Source organism: Equus asinus, chromosome 3 (genome assembly GCF_041296235.1).
Source record: "Equus asinus isolate D_3611 breed Donkey chromosome 3, EquAss-T2T_v2, whole genome shotgun sequence".
Classification (NCBI taxonomy): domain Eukaryota; kingdom Metazoa; phylum Chordata; class Mammalia; order Perissodactyla; family Equidae; genus Equus; species Equus asinus.
In genome coordinates this window covers 20,192,226-20,215,463 of record NC_091792.1, presented here as the reverse complement: position 1 = coordinate 20,215,463, position 23,238 = coordinate 20,192,226, and the positions used below count along the sequence as shown (strand labels likewise).

Here is a 23,238-nt window from a genome sequence, read left to right as displayed (position 1 = left end):
AATGAGAGTACTAGCACTGCATTGGAGAATTATTATGAGGATAAAGTGAGACAATGTATGTGTAAGACTATGCTAGGCAGCCTCTCAATGATCCTCGCCTCCTGGTTTTCATGACCTGTGTAATCCCCTGCCCTTAAGTGTGAACTGGTGATGTGCTTCTAACTAACAGAATATGGCAGAGGTGGTGGGATGTCACTTCTGTGATTAGGTTACAAAGACTATCACTTCCATCTTGCTAGTGTTCTCTCTCTTGCTGGCACTCTCTCTTGCTCTCTTGCCTATGAGATGCTCAGATGGCAAGGGACTGAGGTAGATCTCTGACCAAAAGCTTGTGAGGAACTGAGGCTTTAGTTCAACAGCACACGGGATTCTAAATCCTGCCCAAAACCACGAGTGAAAGCAAATTCTCCCCTAGTCAAGCTTTGAGATGACCACATGCCTAAGTAGCACCTTGACTGTGGCCTTGTGAGAGACCCTAAAGCTGAGGACCCAGTCAAGCCACACGAGGACTCCGGACCCACAGAAACTGGGAGATAATTAATGTTGTTTTAAGGCAATTTTGGTTTTTGGGTAATTCGTTATGCTGTAGCAATAGGTAACTAATACTAGGCCCTATCACACCATGGCTTTTTTAAAGTATTCACTTTATAGAAGCCATTTTATCATATAGCAGGGTTGTAAATTAAAGTGAGCTTGTCTACAGGACTAGAGTTTTTACAGCTAGCAAAGAGAATCACAGAGTTGCCCTTACTAAGGAGAAGAGCTAACTAGTTAGACAGTGGAAGGGAATGACTGGGATCTGTTCTGCTGATAATCTATCTCCTCAGCAAACACCAAGACTAGATCTGAATTGCAGCCAGTTCCAAACAGCAGTGATGAAAGAATGACTCCAATTACACAACTGGTGGGCAAAGACGCAGTTAAATTCATCACTGCTGAGCAGGGGTTGAAATGGCAGTGGTCTCCTATAACCACTTCCATAAAACATTGGGAAACACGGTTGTTTAGCGTGAACCCGGGCCTTGCAGAAATTAAATGATTCCCTCAGCAGTCCTATTTTGAACTGTTCTCATCGCCTGCTGTAGACAGTTGGCTCTTAATCCATTTTATAGAAGCACTTTCTGTTCCTTGGATAAAAGGAAGTACATAAATTTCAAGTGCCATATTACCATACATGCTTGGTTCTGTTTGGGCACAAGCACGTTGTTCTTGTCATAAATTCTGACTCAGAATGGGCGCTCAGGATTTACCATCTCACTCTTTATAGTTACAAGATCGACTAAACTGATTACAAGAAGAAATATGTAAGCTTTGAAACTGTTCACACCAGTGATGTGGCTCAGTAGCTTATACAAGTGGCAAATAACAGTCAGCCAAAAGAAGAAAATTTCAGGAGAGACAAGGCTCCTAAAAACACAGGGTCGGTTGTGTTCAGAACTCAGGAGCAGTTGGTTCTCTTTGAAGCCTGGAATACTTTCTCTACTCCCTGTTGTTGGACTACGGTCCTTGGAAGCATGGGTTTATCGCCGTGTAGTTCTCCCTCCATCACACTGGAGTTTCTAAGGCCCTTCTCTTCTCCGGGGGGTGGCACCCCTAGTAAGTGAGGGGCAGTCATTCTGGGGAATGGAATTTTCTCAAATCCTCTACATCTTCAGCTACAGATTGTGTGTGTGTGTGTGTGTGTGTGTGTGTATGAATATGTTGGTTTGGATTGGTCGTTTTAGCTACTCAAGAGGGATCTTGAGCCCCACTACAGGCTTCTTTTTGCACTAGTCCAAGACTTGAGGCAGGATAGCACAGTCACTCATATTGAAGGCTGTGTAGGTAGAACACAGGGTGCAAACCCCAGCCTCACTGTTTACTAATGCGAGGCCTTGAACAAATTATTTAAATCCTCTAACCCTCAGTTTCCTTATACAAAAAATAGAAACGATACTACCTCTCTCATAAGGTTGAGGTGAAGATGAAATGTGATAATCCATATAAAGCATTTAGCATTGTGCCTAACACATAGTAAATACAGTGTAAATGTTAATGTTTATAGTATTATTGGGTTTTTTGTTGCTAATCTTCTTTTCATGTGTCAAACTGTTAGCTCTTTGAGGACAAAGAATGTAGGGATTTTAGGCATGGATTTTCACATAGTTGGATATTTGTGAGTGAGTTTACCTAGGCTGAAAAAAATCCCTGCCAAGCAGTGTTGAGAATGTCCTCTTTTCTATTCAATCTACCATCCCTCCCTTGGTGATCTCATCCCCTTACGACTAAAAACCATCTGCTTGCTGACAACTCCCAAATCTAATATTTTCAGCCCAGATCTCTTCTTGAACTCCAAATTCTGGTATCTAACTGCCTACTTGACATCTTCATTAGGATGTCTAGTGAATATCTCAAACTCAACACATCCAAAATGGAACTCTCAACCTTCCCCCCAAAACCTGCCCCACTGTAGTTTATAAGTTGGTGGTAATTCTATTCATTCAGACGCTCAAGCCAAAATTCTTGGAGTCATTCTTGCATCCTGTTTTCTTTTCATAACCTATGTTCAATTCATCAGGAAGTCCTATTGGTTCTACCTTCAGACTATATCTAGAATCTAACCACTTTCCACCACTGTCACTGTCGCCTCCTGGTCTAAGTCATCATCATCTCTCACCTCCAATAGTCTTCTTTCAGAAATAAAACTATTTTGAAATAGTTTTAACTATATATTCTGAACCTTTTGAGAGTAAGTCCTATCATCCCAAGGTATTCTGTAATGTGCATTTTCCAAAAACAAGAACACTCTCCTATACAACCAGCATACAACTCTTTGAATTAGGAAATCAGCATTGATACAACATGACCATCCAATCTCATTCAGATTTCTCTAATTGTTCCAAGAATGTCTTTCTTTCCTCTGTGATCCAGGGTCCTCTTAAGAACATGTGTAGCATTTAGCTATTATGATTCTTTAGAGTCCTTCCATCTGGAACAATTCCTGAGTCTTTCCCCCTCTTTCATGTACTAGACACTCTGTAGGATGTGTGATACATTCTGTAGGATAACCTCTGTCTTAGTTCATTCAGGTTGCTATAACAAAATACCACAGACTGAGTAGCTTAAAAACAACAAACATTTATTTCTCATAGCTCTGGAGGTTAGGAAGACCAAGATCAAGGCACCAGCATGGTTGTGTTTTGCTGGGGGCTATCTTCCTGGTTCATATCCATAGCCTTCTTGCTGTGTCCTCACATGATAGAAGGGAGGTAGGGATCTCTCTGGAGCCTCTTTTATAAGGCACTAACCCCATTCATGAGGGTTCTATCCTCATGACTTAAACACTTTCCAAAGGTCCCGCCTTGTAACACCATCACATTGGGCATTAAGATTCTAGCATCTGAATTTGGGGGACACTCAAAAATTCAGGCCACAGCAACCTCCAGCATGGAATGTCTGATGTTTCCCCATGATGAGACTCAGGCAATTCACTCTTGGCAAGAATTCCACAGAAAAATTGCCTTACTTTTTCTCAGTGTATCTCATCAAAAGACACAAAGTCAATCCATCCCACCAATGGTGATGTTAACCTTAATCACCTGATCATGTTGATGTCTGCCAGATTTCTCCACTTAAATTCACCATTTTTTTTCCTTTGTAAATGATTAATATTTTATGGGGAGCTATTCGTATATTATGTCAAAATACTGTGTTCCTTATGAAATCTTCACCAGTCAGCCTTAGCTGATTGATATGGGGAGCTATTCGTATATTATGTCAAAATACTGTGTTCCTTATGAAATCTTCACCAGTCAGCCTTAGCTGATTGACAGCTTCAACCAAAATCAACCACATCTGTGACGGTTACCACATGGAGATTTTCTATTTCCATTATTCCTTCTACATTATTAACATGCATTCTAAGCCAATTTTTTTAGAGAAGCTTTCCCTTTTCATTTATTTATTTATACCAGTATGTACTCAGGGATTCTTATTTTATTCAATGGGTTGTAATCCATTAATACCATTTCTTATGCTAAGATTGTCCCTGATTTGGCCAATAGGAGCCCCTGTTTCCTTTTGAAATGTCCTCATTATTCAGTGAGTATTTCCTTATTTTACAGCATAAGAAGATGTTCTAGGTTCACTGATACTTTCCAGCCCCCACCCTGGAATCAGCCATTGGCCATTTCTCCAAGGACCCCTGGCTTCTCTTAGTGCAGGATGGTATTTAGAAACCAACATCTGGGTAGATAATTGTATTCATTGTTACTAGGGTGCCATTGTTTGTAAGGCTTCTCAGTGGACATAGTTAGGAGATACGTATATGTATATTCATGGACACATGCATTTATATCTATAATGAGAGACTGAGAGAGTTCATTCTGATACCTCCAATTCCAAAACCACACTTTAGAGTTCCTTCTAGCCTTTCCCCTTTCTGTGCTTGTAAATTTCTTCTACAACAGTGAGAAACTTAGCTTCCATTATCCTCATTATATTTATTTATATGTGCAATTAATTTACTAATTTGCTCAATATAATCAACCCCCCACCATGCTGGCTGTCTCTTATGCCTACCACCTCTACACTGCCTCCTCTCTGCAGTATTCTCAGCTGCTGGCCCACCAGCATCTACCTCCCCAACCTCAGCCCACGCCTCTGCATGACTCTCCAACTCCCCTTACTGCCCCCCCATTTTCAGCTGCCATGTTGTCTCCTCCATGTGGAAGGGAACAGGAAGGAGGCAGGGATGATATAGCACCCTCAACCCCCTGGGTTATCCTCCCTCGAGAGAGTGATTCTGATAAAATATAAGTCTAATCATGTCAATCCTCTGTTCAAAACCCTCCATTACACTTCATTTCTCTCAGAGTAAAAACTAAAGCTCCGATGATGGCCTAGAAGGTCCAACATGATCTGGGACTTTTTGCTTCTCTGAGTTCATCTCCTCCCATTTTCCCTTTCACTCACTCTGCTTCAGCTACAGTGTCCTTGCTGTTCCTCAAACATGCCTGACATGCTCCTGCTGTGGGGCCCTTGTACTTGCTCTCCTTTCTACCTAGAATACTTCTGGCCATATAGCTGCAGCACTAATGGATTTACCTCCTTTAAGTCTTTGCTCAAATGTTATCTCATAGGGCAGTTAGCCCTACCCTAACTATCCTTCTAGAAAATGAATCCTTCCAAACACATTGGATCTTCCTTTTCCTTTATTTTCCAACTCTGTATTTTTCATTGCACTTACCATCTTCCAACATGCTGTATAATTTACTTAAGCATTATGTTTATCATGTATTATCCATCCCCCTCCTTTTTATTCCCCCAACTATAACATAAGATCCTTTGGAACAGGGGTTTTATCTTCTACTGATGCACTCCAAGCACCTAGAAGGGTATTTGGCACATAATTACTGAATAACTGAATTAACATGAGCATTATTATCTCCTTTTTACGGATGAAGAAACTGAGTCTCAGAAAAGCCAAAATAATTGTTCCAAGATTCCGAGCTTAAAATAAATTGCCCAGGTCACATACTATTAAGTCACTGCTGAAATTCTATCCAAAATTGTGTAATTTATAAACCAATTGGCATTTTAATAAATATTGGTTAATTCGATTGACTAACTCAGAATGGGCACCTCTAAGGTGCCTAACTTAGAACCAAAAAACTTTCTAAGAACTATGATAAGAGGACTTACTGTGTATTAGATATTAGTATTTCCTCAAAAAGAAAAAGTTAGTTTTGTCACACGTTAAGGAGCAGAGTCAGAAAGATGTTCTTGAGAAGTTGGCGAAATCACAGAGTCACAGAGATCATCAAAATGATTTATTCTGTACTTTCTAATTCTACTTCCCTTATTGAATCAGGCCAGAACTCCTGCTAATGGAGAACTTCCCTAAGAATAAATGACTTTCCATCTCCCCTCATAAAGAAAGAAAATCCTAGAATAAATTGGTTTTATACACAAAGATGTTCATTATGGCATTGTTTATTATAGTAAAATAGTAAAAGTAACCAAATGTCTACCATGTGGGAACAGTGAAGTAAACTGTGATATATGCTTTTGTCAAGAACTGGATTTGTACTTGTGGTCCTCCAACCAAACTCAATGTCAAATCTACTCAAATTAAACTATAATGACCAATAACATTTATTGAGTATTTACTATGTGGCAGGCAACGTTTCAAATAATTTATATGTGTTATCTCTTTTAACCCTCAAGAACTCTATGAGACAGGTACTATTATTAACACTATTTTAAAGATGAGGAATCTGGGGCTCAGGAAGGCTAAGAATCAGGGAGTAGACTACTGAGAGAAGTGACCTTTCCATCATGCTAGAAACTAGGTAGAGACAGACACCTGGGCTCTCCCTCTGCTTCCTCACTTTATCAGTCTGGGTCCCATCAGGAGAAAGAAGACACGTGGTGATTTGAGCAAGAATGTTTAACAAAAAGAACTACTAATCATATCAAGAGATTGGAGTAAAAAGGAACTGGCTACTAAGAAGTAAAGAGAACTCTAAAGAATATGGGAATAAGGAGCAGCCACTACCTCCCAGGGCTGAGATAGAGTGCCCACAGAATGCTTCTAGCGTCTCCTCAACCAGGGCTAAAATTCAGACCTCACTGGAGAGGTCACAGTCAAAGCTCAACGAATGGCAGAGAAATTGCTATGGTGCCATGTTGGTGAAACTTGCTGGAAATCTGCTATCTGGGACTTGCTGGAAATCCATTCTCTAGGGTGTTGGGAAAGCTGTTCACAGGGAGATGACTCACTGGAGGCATGCCACCACAAAATCACCAGGAAGAGGGGCAAGAATAAGCTGCTGGGCACTGGGTGCTGCTGCCTACCATGCACGGCAGAAGCCAGGTGCTGGAGAAGTCACATGCACTCTAGGAGTCTGTTTAGGGAGCAAAATTCTTTCCTCCTGAAATGTCTTTCAGGCACTTTCTACTGCCAAAGCTTAACACGGTATCATCTGGCAAACAAAAAATGTTTAAAAGGCCCATATACATTTTCTTGGAGCAGGCAATGAAGAGTGAATTGTAACTGTAAGGCAATAAATTGATAACTGACACATCCTCTAAGACAAGAGCATCACTTATTCATGCTAAGTTTGGTTCCAGGAAAGGTTGGTGTTGTAATGATTATCTTCGGCAAAAGTGCATAGTTTGTTGGTGTAATTTCTTCCAATGATACAAGGGCTGGTGAGAGAGCTGTGGAGCCTTCCAGATCCAGAGACCTATTATGGAGAGTATCAGCTGAAGCCATGTGCCTCATCTGGATCAGTGCAGAGCAAGAGAAGCTATGTGGGATACGCTACATCTATCTGTTCCCACCCTCTGAGGACACCTTTTTTGTCCATAAGATTTTATATTCCTGCCCAAGTAATTTGGCAACATAATCAAAGCTGACTTTACGTGTACATTGCCATCTCCTCTACCAAGCTATGCCCTACCTGAAATGCTACAGCATTCCATAGAATGTTATGCAATCATCAAATATGTTATTAAAAAGACTTCACAGTAAAATGGAAAAACATTCGTGTTATAATTCAAGTGAAAAAACTAGAGTGCAATATTGTAAGATATGAAAAAAAGCAAAACTGCATAAGAAACAGCAGAAGGAAACACTCCCAAACTCAGTCATTGTCTCTAGGTAGTATCGGAGTAATTTTCTTCTTTTTCCTATTATTTTTCTATATTGTACAAATTATACTACAGTGAGCATGTACTTATAACTTTGGACAAAACAATTTATCTAACAACAACAAAAACAACAATAAATATATATATGTATGTGTCCTGAAGTTTTAAACCGAGCCAAGGCTTGGGATCCAGAATTTGACAAATAGGGCTTTCTAGACAGTATTGGAACCACTTCTCTCTAGTTTACCCAAGCCAAGGCAACTGGGACCCAATAGCGGTCTGGACAACTGAGGTTAGATAGATCATCTGCCCCAGATGAGGTGGAAAAGGGCAATATATTTACAAAAAAAAAATGAATTCCACTTCTTGAACCTTAAGAGTTACTGAGACCTGGGGCCAGCCCTGTGGCGGAGCATTTAAGTTCGCACGCTCCACTTCAGTGGCCCAGGGTTTCGCCAGTTCGGATCCTGGGTGGGGACATGGCACCGCTCATCAAGCCATGCTGAAGCGGTGTCCCACATGCCACAACTAGAGGGACCCACAACTAAAAATACGCAGCTGTGTACTGGGGGGCTTTGGGGAGAAAAAGGAAAAATAAAATCATTAAAAAGAAACGAGTTACTGAGACCTATTCAGATATCACAATAGGATATAAGAGAAAACCAAATATAAAGAATTAACCAGCCAAAGATAGGAATTCAGCCATATCTAAGCAAATACAGAATTTGAAATGTCAGCAACTTTCTTGTTAAAGAACTAGACAAGCCAATCTCCTTATAATTCTAATAGCAGTTTTAGGGAATTTTCTAAACACTGAACTCTCAGTTTAGGCCCCTATTCCCTGGAAATTTTTATTTAAATGTCTCCTTACAAATCAGTAATTTCCCCTACACCATGACCCCTGCTACATATTAAGAACTCTGCAATTCTAAACTCTAGGACACCCTCATAATTCTCCTGCAAAAACCTTGGCAGCCACACTTCCCTTCCAATTCCATAATAACTTGTAAAAAGAAAAAAAAAAACTGGAAAAGAGGGAAGAAATTCAAATAGCAAATAGTAAGGATTATAAAATAATGGAATAAGCATCAACCGTTCCTTACCTGTGGATGCTCCTTGCCCAGCCCACAACTGGGAACAGACAATCTGAAAACAGACCATCCAAATGAAACCTGCTGGGAGGCAGTGGATGACTTCATGACATCTGAGGATCTCTTCCAGCTCTGGGACTCCATTATTCAGCAGAGGTCTCGTGTATAAAGAACATACTAGAAAGAAGCACTCAGCCTACAACAGAATGAAAAAACGAAGAAAAGTTGAGGCTGTGAAGGAAGAGAAATACTAACTAGGGTGATCCTAGTTTGCCAAGGAATGTCTGGTTTTACATTAGAAGTTCTACATCCCCAGAAGCCCCATGATCATGGGCAAACCAGAATAGCCAGTGACCCTGCTACTTGGATCTGACAAAGATTATCTTCTTTGAGTTTCCATGCAAATAAAAAGTTTTAACTAACTAAACCTCATCAACTCCTTGCCAGAGAGATAATTATTTACCTCACTTTCAACTAATGACACTGATTTCTGCCCCTTCCACTCAGCTCTGTTTAAGCACCCACACAGGGACTGGACTCTGTGGGTCCCTCCCACTGGAGTCAGGAGCAGCTGTATGTAGTGAAAGCCTTGTCCTGCTGGAAACGTTCAAGAAAGATGCTTATTCTTTCCTTTACTAACTCTAAAATGGCAAGCCCTCCAGGAGAAAGGGCCCCCTCTGTGTGGGTTCTCTGACTACAGAAGAAATGTATTCCTGAAATCCTAATAAACTCAGAGGCCCACGTGGTTCAGTTTTTGATTAGCACTCTCTTCAGGAAGCACAATGTAACAACCCGAATAATTTAATAATCAATCCTATTATTTATTTGTTTCTTCTTAAAAGGCAATAAAGAGTATCCAGATACATGATTTACACAGTACTTTCCTCTTTTCTCTGCTTCCTTTCATCTACTTCCTTCTGATGTTTTAATATCTCTCTCTGCCACCCTCTGTGATCCCCAGAAAACCTCCTCCTCCACCCCCAGCCTGTGTGGTTTTCTTTCCATCTTCTCCTCCCTCTACTGTCATCATACTAGCCCATCTCCCAGAAAGACAAGGCTTTTCCATAAAGAGGCGGGAGGACAGGAGAAATTGGGTTGGTATTTACGGGATTCTCTTTGGCAGGCTAGGAAAGATCGGACGTTTGACAACATTTCCATGTTAACTATTTTTGTTCCATGGCACTCCTAATGTTGGTAAGTGTCTGACACATACTCATAGCATGTTGGTGCTGGAGAAAGAATAGAATTCATGAGCCCAATCCCCTAATTTTAACAGATGGGACAGCTAACAGAGACATTAAATGATTTGTCCAAGGTCCCCAAGTGTCCTTCCCACTGCTCTATGCTATATGCACTTAAATCCTGTGACTTGTGGTTATCAAAAAATAATAATAATTGTCAATGCCCTCCAGCCAGAGGCCACCAGAAACACATCTGTAGTTGAATAAATTGGGATTATTGCATGCTGCAGTAAGGGAGAACACACGTAGTGAGAAACCATGGGGTGTTCTGTAAGAAAGTGTGAAAAAGGACTTATTATAGACTTTGGGCTCTGTTAGGTGATTTGGGGGAGGGTTTAAGGAAGCGAGATTTGCTCTGGATTGGGTGCTATCAGGAAGTGGGAGTACTTCTATAACTGAGTGTCTTAATAAGTCTTATCAAGAAAGAGGGAAGGCTAGAGCCAAGCAAACACTATAATTCGTAAAGAGTCAGCAGTCACTCATATGAGCCAGAATAAAGAAATGTTTGGTCACGTTTGTGGATTGGACAATGTCCCTATTTTGTCTGTGTTCAAACATGGTTACACAGTGGTCTTGTTTTGTTGGGGTTTTTTTTCCTGAACCCTCCATGATCACAGAGTGGCCCTGCCTGATGTTGACATTTTGTGGAATTGCTTATGTTCAACAGGAGAGCACCGAGACCTCTCTGTGCCAGTCTAGCTCCTAGACGTTAGGGACTGCTTTTCTCTTTCTCATAATAATAAAACTACCATGTAATGAGTGGGGGGTTTTTTTGAGGAGGAGGAGGAGGATTATCCCTGAGCTAACATCCACCACCAATCCTCCTCTTTTTGCTGAGGAAGATTGGCCCTGACCTAACATCCAAGCCCATGTTCCTCTATTTTATATGTGGGACGTCTACCACAGCATGGCTTGATAAGTGGTATGCATAGATCTGCGCCCAGGATTTGAGCCTGTGAACCCTAGGCCACCAAAGCGGAACCCACAAACTTAAACACTACGCAATGGGGCCGGCTCGTAATGAGCGCTTTTAATGTGCCAGGAAAGTTTTAATCTTCATCACCATCCCAAGAGGTAGGTACTATTATAACTCTAATTTTCACATGAAGAGACAAAGGCTTAGTGAGGTTGTCCGATTGCCTAGTTCACAGAGCTAGTAAATGACAGAGCTGGGCCTCAAAACTAGGCAGGCTCTCTCCAGGGCCTGTACTCTGATCTGCTATCTGGTTCTGCTAAGTATAACCTGGAGTATTGGAGGGGAGGGGGCTGCTAATCCGTGGAGATGTAGGACATTTTTGCAGGAAATACAATGGGGAGAATAAAGGGTTCCGGACAGCAGTCTGCACTGAATGACTGGATCATGAGACACTCAGGATGGAAGAAGAGAAAATGTGGTAAAAACCAGCTGTGACATTTTGACCATAAAATCTTCGTTGGGAACAGTCTAATAAAAGGAAAGCTGACTTATTGTTCCTTAACTGAAGAATGACTTTTATGATTTAGAATATTATTTTAAACTTTACTCTTTGTTTTCAGTATGAATTTAAATCGACTGACAAGAGAAGGAAAGATCAGCAGCAACTCCTCTGGCACAGTCAGTCAGAGCATCTCCATGTAGTCAAACGGTAAAGCAAAATTGTTCAGAGCTGTGTGATGGAAGCTGCAGGCACCTGGCAGTACCAACGACTTAATCATAATGATTAGGGGAGAAATATGGTTATTAATAGCCTGATAAATGCATTCATTTTTCAGAATCCCCTTATGGAGAGAAATGACAGAATAAAACTCAAATTAACAGACAAAGGCCCCCATTCCACTGTTCCACACACCCGCAGCTCCTCCTGACTTCAGTGGGTGTTCTGGGCACAGAGAAAGAACAGGAGCAGGATATTGATCTATTTCTAGTATTCGAAAGAATTCTTCTCTCTGTATATTTCAAGGCAGCCAAGATCCTAATGTTACAGCAGTGCTACATTCTGTGCTCACCTTAACAGATCCAAGTAACAGCACTGAGATGCAATAGACACTCTTTTCCCAAACTAAAGAAAAACAGAGTTCTCTCAGGTGTGGGGTGGGAGGTGCTAGGGAGGTGGTTTGATAAAAAGAGAGAAAAATGGGAATGGAAAAGTTGCTCTTCAGCTACCGCAGCTTTTCACCAAGCTGTTCTTATCACACATTCACACTTTCAGGTATCGTTCAACAACCTAATGTACCTCTACTATGTCCAGCACTGTGCTAGGCTCTAGGAATAAGAAGTCCATTAAGACTTGTACCCTGCCATCAAAAACTCTACTTAGGTTGTCTCTCTAATTTTTCTTTACACCACATCTTGGGTAGTACTTGATAGATGTTTCCTACTGATGACAATTATAATGATAGTATTGACAATGATGACAACAAAAAACACAGCTGTCCACAAGTCTAAGTGGCAAACATTAAAAGAGTTGTCCCAAAGAAACTTTCATTCATCCAAAAAGTAATTATGGAGCAACTATTTTGTAGTTGAGATGTTGCTCTGGGCTCCGTGAGACGTATAGAAAAGGCTTCCACTCCCAGGAAGGCCTGGTGATCTTACAAGCTCACTCTGGAATGGCTAAAAATTCCCACGTTGGCCTTTGGTTTCTCCAGACCTCAGAAATGACTGATGGACAGTCAATTTGGCCCCGCTGCCTCAGTTTCCATTACACCTGTAGGACAGGTTGAAAATTGGCCCATGGAAGTAGCATATGGGACAAATAACAATAAAGTTAAGTAAATTCCACTCATTCTCTGGGCAGCAATACCAGGGAAAGCACTGGACATCCCACATTTTCAAGGCCATGCATTCAAGACAAGTTTACTTCTGTGCGCACAGCAGGACAGCAGCACATGAAAGCCACATGAGCTTATGCTTGCAAGTTATCTTCAACAGCACAAGGCCTTAAGAAAGATATGCCTGTATGGGAAATCACCTGACTATGCCATTAATTGAAACAACCCATTTCATTTCAAAGTGTCAGTGAGCATTGTGTGGGCAGAGCATTGCAGGGTGAAGTGACAAGAATGTGGATTATTTCCCAGATTTTTTCTAGGAGCAAATAGCAATCACTGGCTATGGGATGGATTATTTGCAGATGCACATGGCTTCTTCTGCCCCAAGAAAAAGGACAACACCCCCGCCCACCTCCCCACCCTTGTTTTTCCTCAGCTTCCACCCCACCCCCAATGCCACATCCTTGCAAAGACATCTGCTTTTCTGGATTCCCGGAGAGTCCACCTCATGCAAACTTCCCAGCATCTTTAGCCATGCCCTGGATTCTACATCTGATTCACTTTTCCTGTTCCAGATAAGCACTGCATCTTCACATTTGCTATTGTGATCACTGTTGAACCACAAAGACAAGGATGGATGAGGATAAAGATACGCTTCTCTGCACAACATACAGAAGGAATGGTCCTGGATTAAATCAGGGTTCTTAACCTCAATAATAAGGAAAAGCACATGGATCTCTGCTGACTGAGATCAGAACCTTAGCAAGCCTCTTCTCTCAATAAAACACAGAGAACAAGGAAAGAAATTGACATTTAACGAATACTTACTATTTGCCTGGCCCTCTGTTAGGTGCTTAATATTATCTTTTTATCTTTATATCATTATGGCAAGTTTGGTATTATTATTCTCAATAAATCCTAAAAAACATTCCAGAGGCTGAAAGAAGGTAAAGAACTTGTCCAAGGTCCCCCAACTAGTAAGTGAAAGAACTGAGCTTTGAGCCCAAGTCTGTCTGATGCCATTGCTGTCACTACATCCCTTAGTCTTTCATGCTGAAAATGTACAAAGAGGGGTCATGAAGGTGAGAGACCCTCCCCCGGGATCATAGTTTACAAAGTCAACAAGTCATACTTATCTCTCCTATAAACCTGACACAGGAGCAAATGGATTCTAACCCCTTAGATGATCTAAATACATTTGTGATTTTCATTAAAGCAAAATAGCAATTATGTACTTGAAATATTTATAAAATAAGTCAACTACATTTGAGGGAAAATGTAAAAGCATTGCAATTAAACAGATCTGCACACACTGCAGGGTGTTTTTCTAACAAAAGGAGTAAGGAATAATGCTGCTAATAAAAACAATGATGATCTTGTTTAAATGTTCTAATAACTCATTCAGCACTGTTCTGAGTGGAACTGTATATTAGTAATTTCAAATAAAGTCTTTGATGAAAGATTAAATATATCTTCTGCTCATTCTCCTCTGCAAAGCTAGTGATTCAAGTGGCTAATTTGTTCCCTTTCTTCTGGTAAAATGTTTTAAGTAATCTATAAATGTTTTTCTCCTTCTATTCATATTGTAAGAGGAACCAAGTGAATAATAATGACTAAAAATAGTGAGTTATACTGATGCATTGGAACATAATTGGTGCTCCCACCATCACTACCACCACTAGACACACACACACAAACACGCACACACACATTAAATTCTCATTTGGGCTTCTAATAAAAATGGGCAGAATCTCACATGTCAAAACAAATATTCATTCAGAAAACCACATTAAACAGGAGTTAACCTAAGACAATTTCCTGGTCACTTTTGAAAAAATTATCATGCTAATTAATAAGGAGTAGAGTTTTTGTTTTCAGAAAGGGGGGGATCTAAAGGTGCACAATATCATACATATTTAGCTCTTCCAGCAGAAATAAAGGTGTGCTGATTAAATTCTAAACTGAAAATTTTCTCTTTGACACTTTGAACTTAATATGCAATATCTGTGGTGCTTCTACGCGAGTGTGGGACACACAGGCCAATTCCTTTTAGTCTCTTTGGGCATGAAGGACACACAGGAATAAATCAAAACAGTTGCATGCATTGAAATGTTTCTCCTAAATGAACAAACCTACATTTAGCCAACATATCGGATTGGTCATTAATGAAAAAAAAAAAAAAAAAAACCTGTTTAGAGGACAATATTGGATGTAAAGAGCTTTGTTTGCAGAGCTGTGCTGAAATTCTCTAATGCAAAGCAAACCAGCCATAGTACTCAACACACTTTCTATTCACAGCCTCCACAATTCCTATGGGCACCCTGAAGGAAGAGATAATACCGTATTATTTCTTATTTTCTCAGTTTATAGTACTAGGCATTCAATAAATATCTGTTGAATGGAATGAACGAATCTATCAATCAACATTCGGTCTGAACTAATTTCTACATTGGTAAGCATAGTTCTAATGTTTTCTTCATCAGGTATGACCTGAAAAACATCCTAATTTCAAAAAACAGGTCAAGTCTTGTTTCTGGAGCCTACAAAGCCAATTATGACTTAAAACATGTTGATTCAGGTCCCCCCAGAAATGAGTACCAAGGCAGGTCACATTTTCTCTGAGGATAAGATTCAAGCTTGTCAAAGCCAAGTCTCTGGCCTTGGCCCAAGCCCATTCCAGTCCAGGAACATAGAATTCCTGAGGAGGAAAACTACAATGACGAGAAGCACAAGAATCCCAGGTAATCTACTTACTCCAAATTAAGGTGAAATGAAAACCTGAACTCTCGAAAGATATGCAAACCCATCTGGAGGCACAACATTATCCACAAATGGGGTGTCAAGCAGGTCTGCACAAAACAGTCATCTCTCTTACTGGATGACCAAACCAACTAAAGACCCTAGTCCTTTAGAATAAAAAGGGTCTTTGGGGGGAGTGGCATTAGAGGTGTAAATGTACAGTCTCCTGATAAAAGAGACTGTTTGATTTCAGTCGGTTTGTGGAACTCTTAGATCAGGACTTTTCCTCTACCTCCAGCATGAAGGCCTCTCTGCTTTCCAAGCTTACCTGTTCCTGGACTTGCCTTGGCATCTTTCCACCTATTAGCCATTTCCCTTGTAACTGCTCAACCTCAGTCCTGACCACATCTCTAATACTGACTCCTGCACCTTCATCTAAGTCATCTAGTCCATTTTAGGTCCACAGACCTGGACCTCAGAGCTCAGCCCAAGAAAGAACACATCACTGAAGACAGGGTTGAGATAAGGTGCCATGTGGGTGATTCAAGAGCAGAAGAGAGATAGAAATGTTTTGATATGTCCTCCAGAAGCTTACAAAAGCTGTGAACATCTAGATTTGCAATTTTACATTATTCACTGTAGTTTTATACTTTGGGTAGAAAAGGTTTCAGCACGTTGGATAGGAGTGGAAGAAGGGACAATCAGGGGCCTATCATGTCAGCCCAACACAGACATGCACACACACACACAAACACACACCCCACTTGGATATGAGAAGTGTGATCACGTGATTTAAGCCTCATCTGAAACTTGTCAGTCTCTTTCAATGTTTTATCTTCAGGTCCCTATGACCTTAATACTGCATGAGATCAACATACTATTTTGAAATAATCCTTTATTTTAGAGTGATTGAGTATCCTTTTTTTATTCACTGAGATTAAAATTCAGTTCATCCTGAAAAAAAATCAGTTCATCAGAGAAACAGAGAGTAGAGCGATGATTACCAAGGTGCTGGGAGTAGGGGAAATGGGAGATATTGGTCAAAGAATACAAACTTCCAGTCATAAGATTGACATGTTCTGGAGATCTAATGTACAGCATGGTGATTATAGCTGGTAATGCTATATTACATACTTAAAAGTTGCTAAGACAGTAGATCTTAAGTGTTCTCGGCACAAAAAAGAAATGATAATTATGCGAAGGGATGCAGGTGTCAGCTAAGACCACGTGGTAATTGCTATACAATATATAAGTGTAACAAATCAATACATTGTACACCTTAAACTTACACAACATGTCAATTATATCTCAATAAAATTGGGATAAAAACAGTTCATATTATAGCCACATATATTTAGGTTACTCATAAAAATTTCCCAAGGGTAAGAACTTGTACCAGCAGCATGTTAGAGTGGAAGGGAAGAGGGTCCTGGATCTGAGTTGCTGGGCTGGTTTATCACACATTAGCTATGATCTTAATCAAGTTATTTGACCTCTCTGAATTCGAGTTGTGAGGTTTAATTGATATGATATAGGAAAAGTACTTTGTACATCAAAAAGTACTTTTTTAATGGGCCAGCCTGGTGACGTAGTAGTTAAGTTCTGCACTCCGCTTTGGTTGCCCAGGGTTCGCCAGCTTGGATTCCATGTGGGGACCTATGCATGACTTATAAAACCATGCTGTGGCAGGCATGCCACATATAAAGTAGAAGAAGATGGGCATGGATGTTAGCTCATGGTCAATCTTCCCCAGCAAAAAAAAAAAAAGGAGGATTGGCGGTGGATTTTAGTTCAGGGCTAATCTTCCTCAAAAAAAAAAGTACTTTTTAAAAATAGTGTTATTATTGTTGTGGTGTGAATTCAGCAAGATAAATAACCCAAAGCTAAATTTCTTATTACTGACACATAATTCACCCGAGCTTTCACTTTCATCAGGAAAGAACTGCAGACTGGCATGAGGGATGTTTAAAGTTCTGTTTAGAAAAGAAATAAGGGAGGGAAGAGGTAGCCCCAGGAAGCTGGCACAGTGTCTACGGATGGTAGAACATGGTAAAGGAAGGTGGCTCACTCTCCTGCATCAAGGATGGCCTCCAGTGTGGAAGGCCAAACAAAAAGGGAGGAAAATGAGGGCTAACAAGATTGGGTGAGAAGATATTAAAAGATCACAGTTGAGTTAAACTAAGTCAAAACTGTAAGCTAGATACATTGTAATGCAAGGTACTGGAAGGACCTGTAGGTTTGAGCTCAGAATCATTATCAACAACCTTTGAGGAACTACAGTTTGCAGGAGGAAGGCCAGAATACTGAAAACAGAATACTGCCACAATTTTCAAAGAAGGGCTTTTTCCGGAAATGATGATCTACTGAGCTTGACATAAGTCCTCAGAAAACCCTACAATGGATCACTTTAAATGACTTTTTAACATAAATAATTATGTTACAGAACAGTGTAAATATTATCAACCTTGACACTGTGAAAGCAAATTATAGCTGAGAGGAGCTAGAAGTTGAAGGAGGTGTACTCAAAAAAAAAAGACAGAGGGTGGGGATATCACTTACAAAGTGAATGGTCAAGAGATTATGTCAATAGCTGATTGATTGAGAGAGGTTTAAGTACATTATTTTGAGACACAAAAGCAACCTTAGAAGAACTAAAAATAGTGATATAATCATACAGTCATGTACCACATGACAATGTTTTGGTCAACAATGGACTGCATATACACTGGTGGTCCCATAAGATTAGTACCATACAGCCTAGGTGTGTAGTACTCTATACCATCTAGGTTTGTGTAAGTGCACTCTATGAAGTTCACACAATGACAAAATCGCCTAACAATGCATGTCTCAGAATGTATCCTCATCGCTAAGCCAAGCATAACAAAGAGAAAGAAAAATGGGGGTGGCGAATGAGCTAAATTCCCACCTACCATAGCAGGATATCAATACAAAGTGTCTACAGCAGATGAATCAAGAATTCATAGTAAGCATGTTTTTACAGATATGGAGGTTACTGCCAAAAGAACTAAACACAGAAATGGTTAAATGTAGGGACTTCTGAGAAGTGAGGAGAGTGACAGAGTAATAATACTTTTCAGTATAAGCCCTTCCACACTATTTACTTTCTTAAGCCACTTTCATAGATTACTTACATTTTTTTAAAAATTGTTTTTAAAATGATACACGAGCAGTTTAGAAAAAGCTGCTATTAATCTCTAGGACTTCGTATAAGCTCACCAAGAACAACTCATCCACACTAGCTTGGATAGGATAGGAGGTTGATAGAAATATATCTTATTTCTTTCCACCTCACGCAGTACACAGAATATAATACCCATTCAGCAATTATCTCTTGAATGAACGAATGAATGCCATCTTTGTTTCAGTTTCGAATGAAGTTTTTGTGTGTACAATGAAGGAATTCGGGAGGAGGATGATTTATTTGAGTGCATGTGGCTGAGTCTTTCCAATCCAAGAGCCTTGAAGTCAGGCATTGGCCATAATTCTAGATGTCTCCCAGTGACCACCAGCAGCTCTGAATCAGTTACCAAAACCTGCCAGCAACCACATTCAGCACTGGTGGCAGGGACTTCATCCTTCCTGTGCCCAGGTATGACTGTAGCTCCACAAAAAAGTATCCCAGCACCAAGGGGTAATTTTCTCTCCCTACCTGTTAGGTGTATTTAACAGCCACGCAACCTCCAAAAGGATGCTTGGAGTGAGTCTTTTAAACAGCATGAAAACATTATTTTGTGTTGAGCTTGCTTTTAAATACTGTGGCTCACTGTTTGTAATTTAGTGATTAATCTGGCTTTGAGTTTCTTTGCTGCCAAAACATCTTGAAGGTAGGTCTCCATAGCTGAAATGGACCACTCAGTTAAGTTGAGAGAGAAAACACTGCATTCAAATTCAGAGAAGAGTGAATTAATTTTCCAGGTCTAGCTGGCTCTTGAATACATAACTTTGCTTAAGAAAATTCCCCAACATCTGGTTCGTTTTTTTTTTTTTTGGCGTAAGGACAAGCATAGTGGGAGGAAAGTATGCCATCTGTCCTGAGAGTAGCTAATTCATTCCTCATAAGGCTAGGTGGAAACCATAATTTTACAAGTCCACAGAAGAAAGTTTTAGAAATAATCAAGGAAATAACCTTAAATATACCTTTGTTTAATACAGGACAATGTGTTCACTTTTAACTTTAAGTTTTTCTTACTTCTAAATATGACACCTTCAGTTTGAATTTAATACGGTAGTATACGATTGCAAGAAAACGTAAGACCTGAGTCACTTGTTAAATGGATTTTGAGAGATGGACAAGATTTCACCAGATAGAACCTGGAATGGGAAATTGTTCCAGGACAAGAATAATGTGAAGGCTTAAAAATAAATAAATAAAAAGTAATTTCTCATGGCTATGTCATAACGTCACTTTGGAAGCAAAATTAAGTTAACTACAAACGACTCCACTCAAATAGCTCTTCCCTCGCCTATAGCCTCCCTTACCATCCTTCCCGCCACTATCCTCCTCCAGGGGCCCACCCCTGCTCCATGAAACAAACACACCGCATCACACCGGAAAACTGTGACTCCAAGATAGGGAGCCCAGCTTGACAGGAGCAAGGCTGAATGGCCCTCTAAAGCCAGACTCAGAAAGTTCTGACATTTGAGTCTTAATGTCATTTAATGATAAATGATCCTTTCCCCACAATTTGCCACTGTTGTTAAACAAGGGTCTTAACAGGGCCCTCCCACATGCACTCTACCTTTGTAATTAGTACATCTGGTCTCTGTGCATATATTTCATGGGTGACTCACATTTAAGCTAAGTGATAGGTAACCAAATTACAAGGCTATAAATACATCATGTGTTGCCTGGAAAAAAAGCCTGAGTGGTTTACGAAGTCAGCAGTATTCTGACAACTGATCCTTACAACAGGGCTTAGTTTTCTTTCCCTTCCTCCTCCTCCCCACTTAGGTAATTTGATATTATATATGTCTCCAAGTATAAATCACAAGTGAATTATTGGAAAAAGGTAACTGGGGCCTGAAAGATTTTAATTATAGCAACATTTTTTATTTATAAGAAGTCTTAGCTGGACAATCTCCAAATAATCTACATCTACCCAGAACATTTGGAAACAGGAAAGAATTCTTGGTATGTAAAGCAAATCTGGCCATGCACCAATTGACTTCTTCTCTTGATATTATCATTTTGTTTTTTCTGTCCAAGTGAGTGTTAGCTACTGAATCCTAGAAAGAAATCCATTGGGTAGGATTTCCCAAAGTGTGGAATACCAGGTTTCACATGTCAAAAGGACCAAAATTGACAGGAAAACATCATAACAATGAAGACAACCAACGCTGAATGGAAATTTACAGTTAACACTTCGCCAATTTCTATTCTCTAGTTTACCCTCCACTCCAACAACAGAGCTATTTTATTTAAATTTTAAAAATTGTCCTTCTGCTGCCTAAAAACTTCTATTAACATGAAAGCTAAGCATTTAATCTGAACTCCTCCTACATTATTATTTGTCCTGATATAGTTCTGACTCATCCTTGAAAGCAAGAACTATGTTTTACCCATCTTTGTACCCCAACTACCTACTGCAGAGTCTAACACAAAATCGTCAAATGTTTGTGTTGAACTATAAACTAAACCTTATTAAAAAAGATGCCTAAATCCAAGTGTGTGTGTGTGTGTGTGATATTTATATAAAGCTTCTGTGAACTCTTGCTGTTCACAGCTTAAAATCTAACCTCCTCAATGTGACATAGGGAACTTTTCTCAATATGACTCCAATCTTCCCTTCGAGCATTATCCCCTGCTCCTCCACCTCAGCACCATATCTGTGCTCAGCTTCTCCGATGTCAGGGCAAAGGTTTGCTCTCCTCCTAGGCACATTGCCTAGACATTTATGGAATAAGATCTCACTTAATGGAAATTGAGTCTTGAGGCGTTCCCATAAAGGTCAGAAGCAAAGACAAGAGTGAGTTGTGGAATGCAGGGAACAAAAGCCAGAAAATAAAGACATTGTAAAAGAATGGAAGAAGAAATTTAGGCTAAAATATTTTTTTTTTCTAAAGACTAAAACATGACTGTGGCTAATGTTGACCTATTCATGGGAAAAGGGAGAAAGGGATGGATTTTGCTTTGGGAGATAAAGAATTAGAAAGTTGGTCTGAAGTATATTGTAATATCTAGAACAGAACTAGTTTCACAAATATAAGCATAGTTTTGTATGCAGTATCTCATGAAGTAAGTTATTTTATTGGTGATGGTGAGTCACCACAAAATCAACACCATTGTCTCATCCTCCATGTTTGTTATTGCCATTTTCACAAAGAGCTCAATCTCAGTTGACCCCACTACCTGTGGGGTATACCTGTTGCTCAAGTCAATAGCAGCCTTCCTACCTGGAGCTGGCACTCTGTACACCCAGATCCTTGCACTGCTGGAGTCAGCTCAGAACATCACATGGATACGGAAGCACTGCTCAACCACTAGGGGCCAGGGCTGCAGGACCCCTTGCAGACTTACAGACTTGAGATGCTGAGAAACCTCACTTCCCCGGGTTGAATGAGATCATCAGAAGTCAATATTTCCAAAGAGTTTTGCAGGTGATTCGTCAGGCCTTATCACAGCAACTTCACCAAAGAAACAGAAGCCTAAAATGGCCAAATGACTTGCTAGGAACATGTGCCAAATCAACGGGAAAAAGGCATTTCCCTCATTCAATTTAGTGCTTTGTCTTCAGAACCATATTGTCTCTCCTTTTAAAATGTCTGTGCTCCATGGGGTAAAAAGTTTTCTTAGAAACATGGAATGGTGCATTTCCTAATTGAAGAATGTCTCCATTTCAGTGGATTGCCCTCTCTTAAATCTTTTCTTGCGAAAGTTAGAATGAACTCCTCTTTATCACTAGGTTGGCTTGGCCCAATGAGACCTGCTGCCCCAAGGGAATTGTCTCTGCTTATAACAGAGACCTGCTGTAGAAGAGCAGTTCTCTCCTGCAGAGAAAGCCGAACCAAGACCAGAAGAAGAGCTAGATGCAAAGCCTAGTCCAGATTTGTCTTTGAGGCAAATTGCATTTCTCTCTCTAGCTGCATCCTAGAATTGCAGGGGTTGGGGAAGGGAATGACATAAATGTTATCTATAAGATCACTGAATTTTTTAGCTAAATGAAGAAACTAAGGCCCAAGGAGGTGACATGACTTGCCTGAGATAACACAGAAAATTATCAGAAGAGCTCTAAGTAGAATTCAGAGTCCTATCATTTGATTTATTAAAAGAGGAAGCAGAGTAGAGTGTGGTCTCTGAAGCCAGACTCCCAGCCTGAATACTGGTTCTGTGGCTGACCAGCTGTGTGACCTTGGGCAGGTTTCTTAAAATCTGTGCTCTTTCCAAATCTGTAAAACACGAGTGATTGATCCTCCTATGGGATTTTTATAAGGTTTAAATGAGTGACGAGGTGATCAGTGTTTGGAATAGCAATTATTCTAACCTAGAAAGTAATTATTGTTAGCTTCTTTTTAGCTTAGAATCCTTTCCAAACTTTTCAAACAGCAAACCAAAAAACTGACTACAGAAGGGGGGAAAATGCCATGGAGCTGGAAAACGAGTTCTTCATATGAAGTCCTTGCCATCCCAGTCTCCTTCATCCCTCGTGATGCTTTAAGGCAGGCTACTGTATCGTTCCCTGTGTCCAGGTCTTTGCCAACTAGAGCTAAACACTTCTTTTTTTAACTTTTTAAAATTATGATCCTAGAATGCATTCTCCCAG

The 23,238-nt window shown here is 40.1% G+C and overlaps 1 long non-coding RNA gene across 2 annotated transcripts in view; it reads right to left on the bottom strand.

Moving 5' to 3' along the window:
* LOC106829898 (uncharacterized) overlaps positions 1-23,238 on the bottom strand; it is an 89,623-nt gene that overhangs the window by 49,289 nt on the left and 17,096 nt on the right. For both annotated transcript variants that reach the window (XR_011501912.1, XR_006525630.2), the window contains exon 4: positions 8,739-8,922. This is a non-coding gene — a long non-coding RNA (uncharacterized lncRNA). The remainder of the gene's footprint in view (positions 1-8,738; positions 8,923-23,238) is intronic.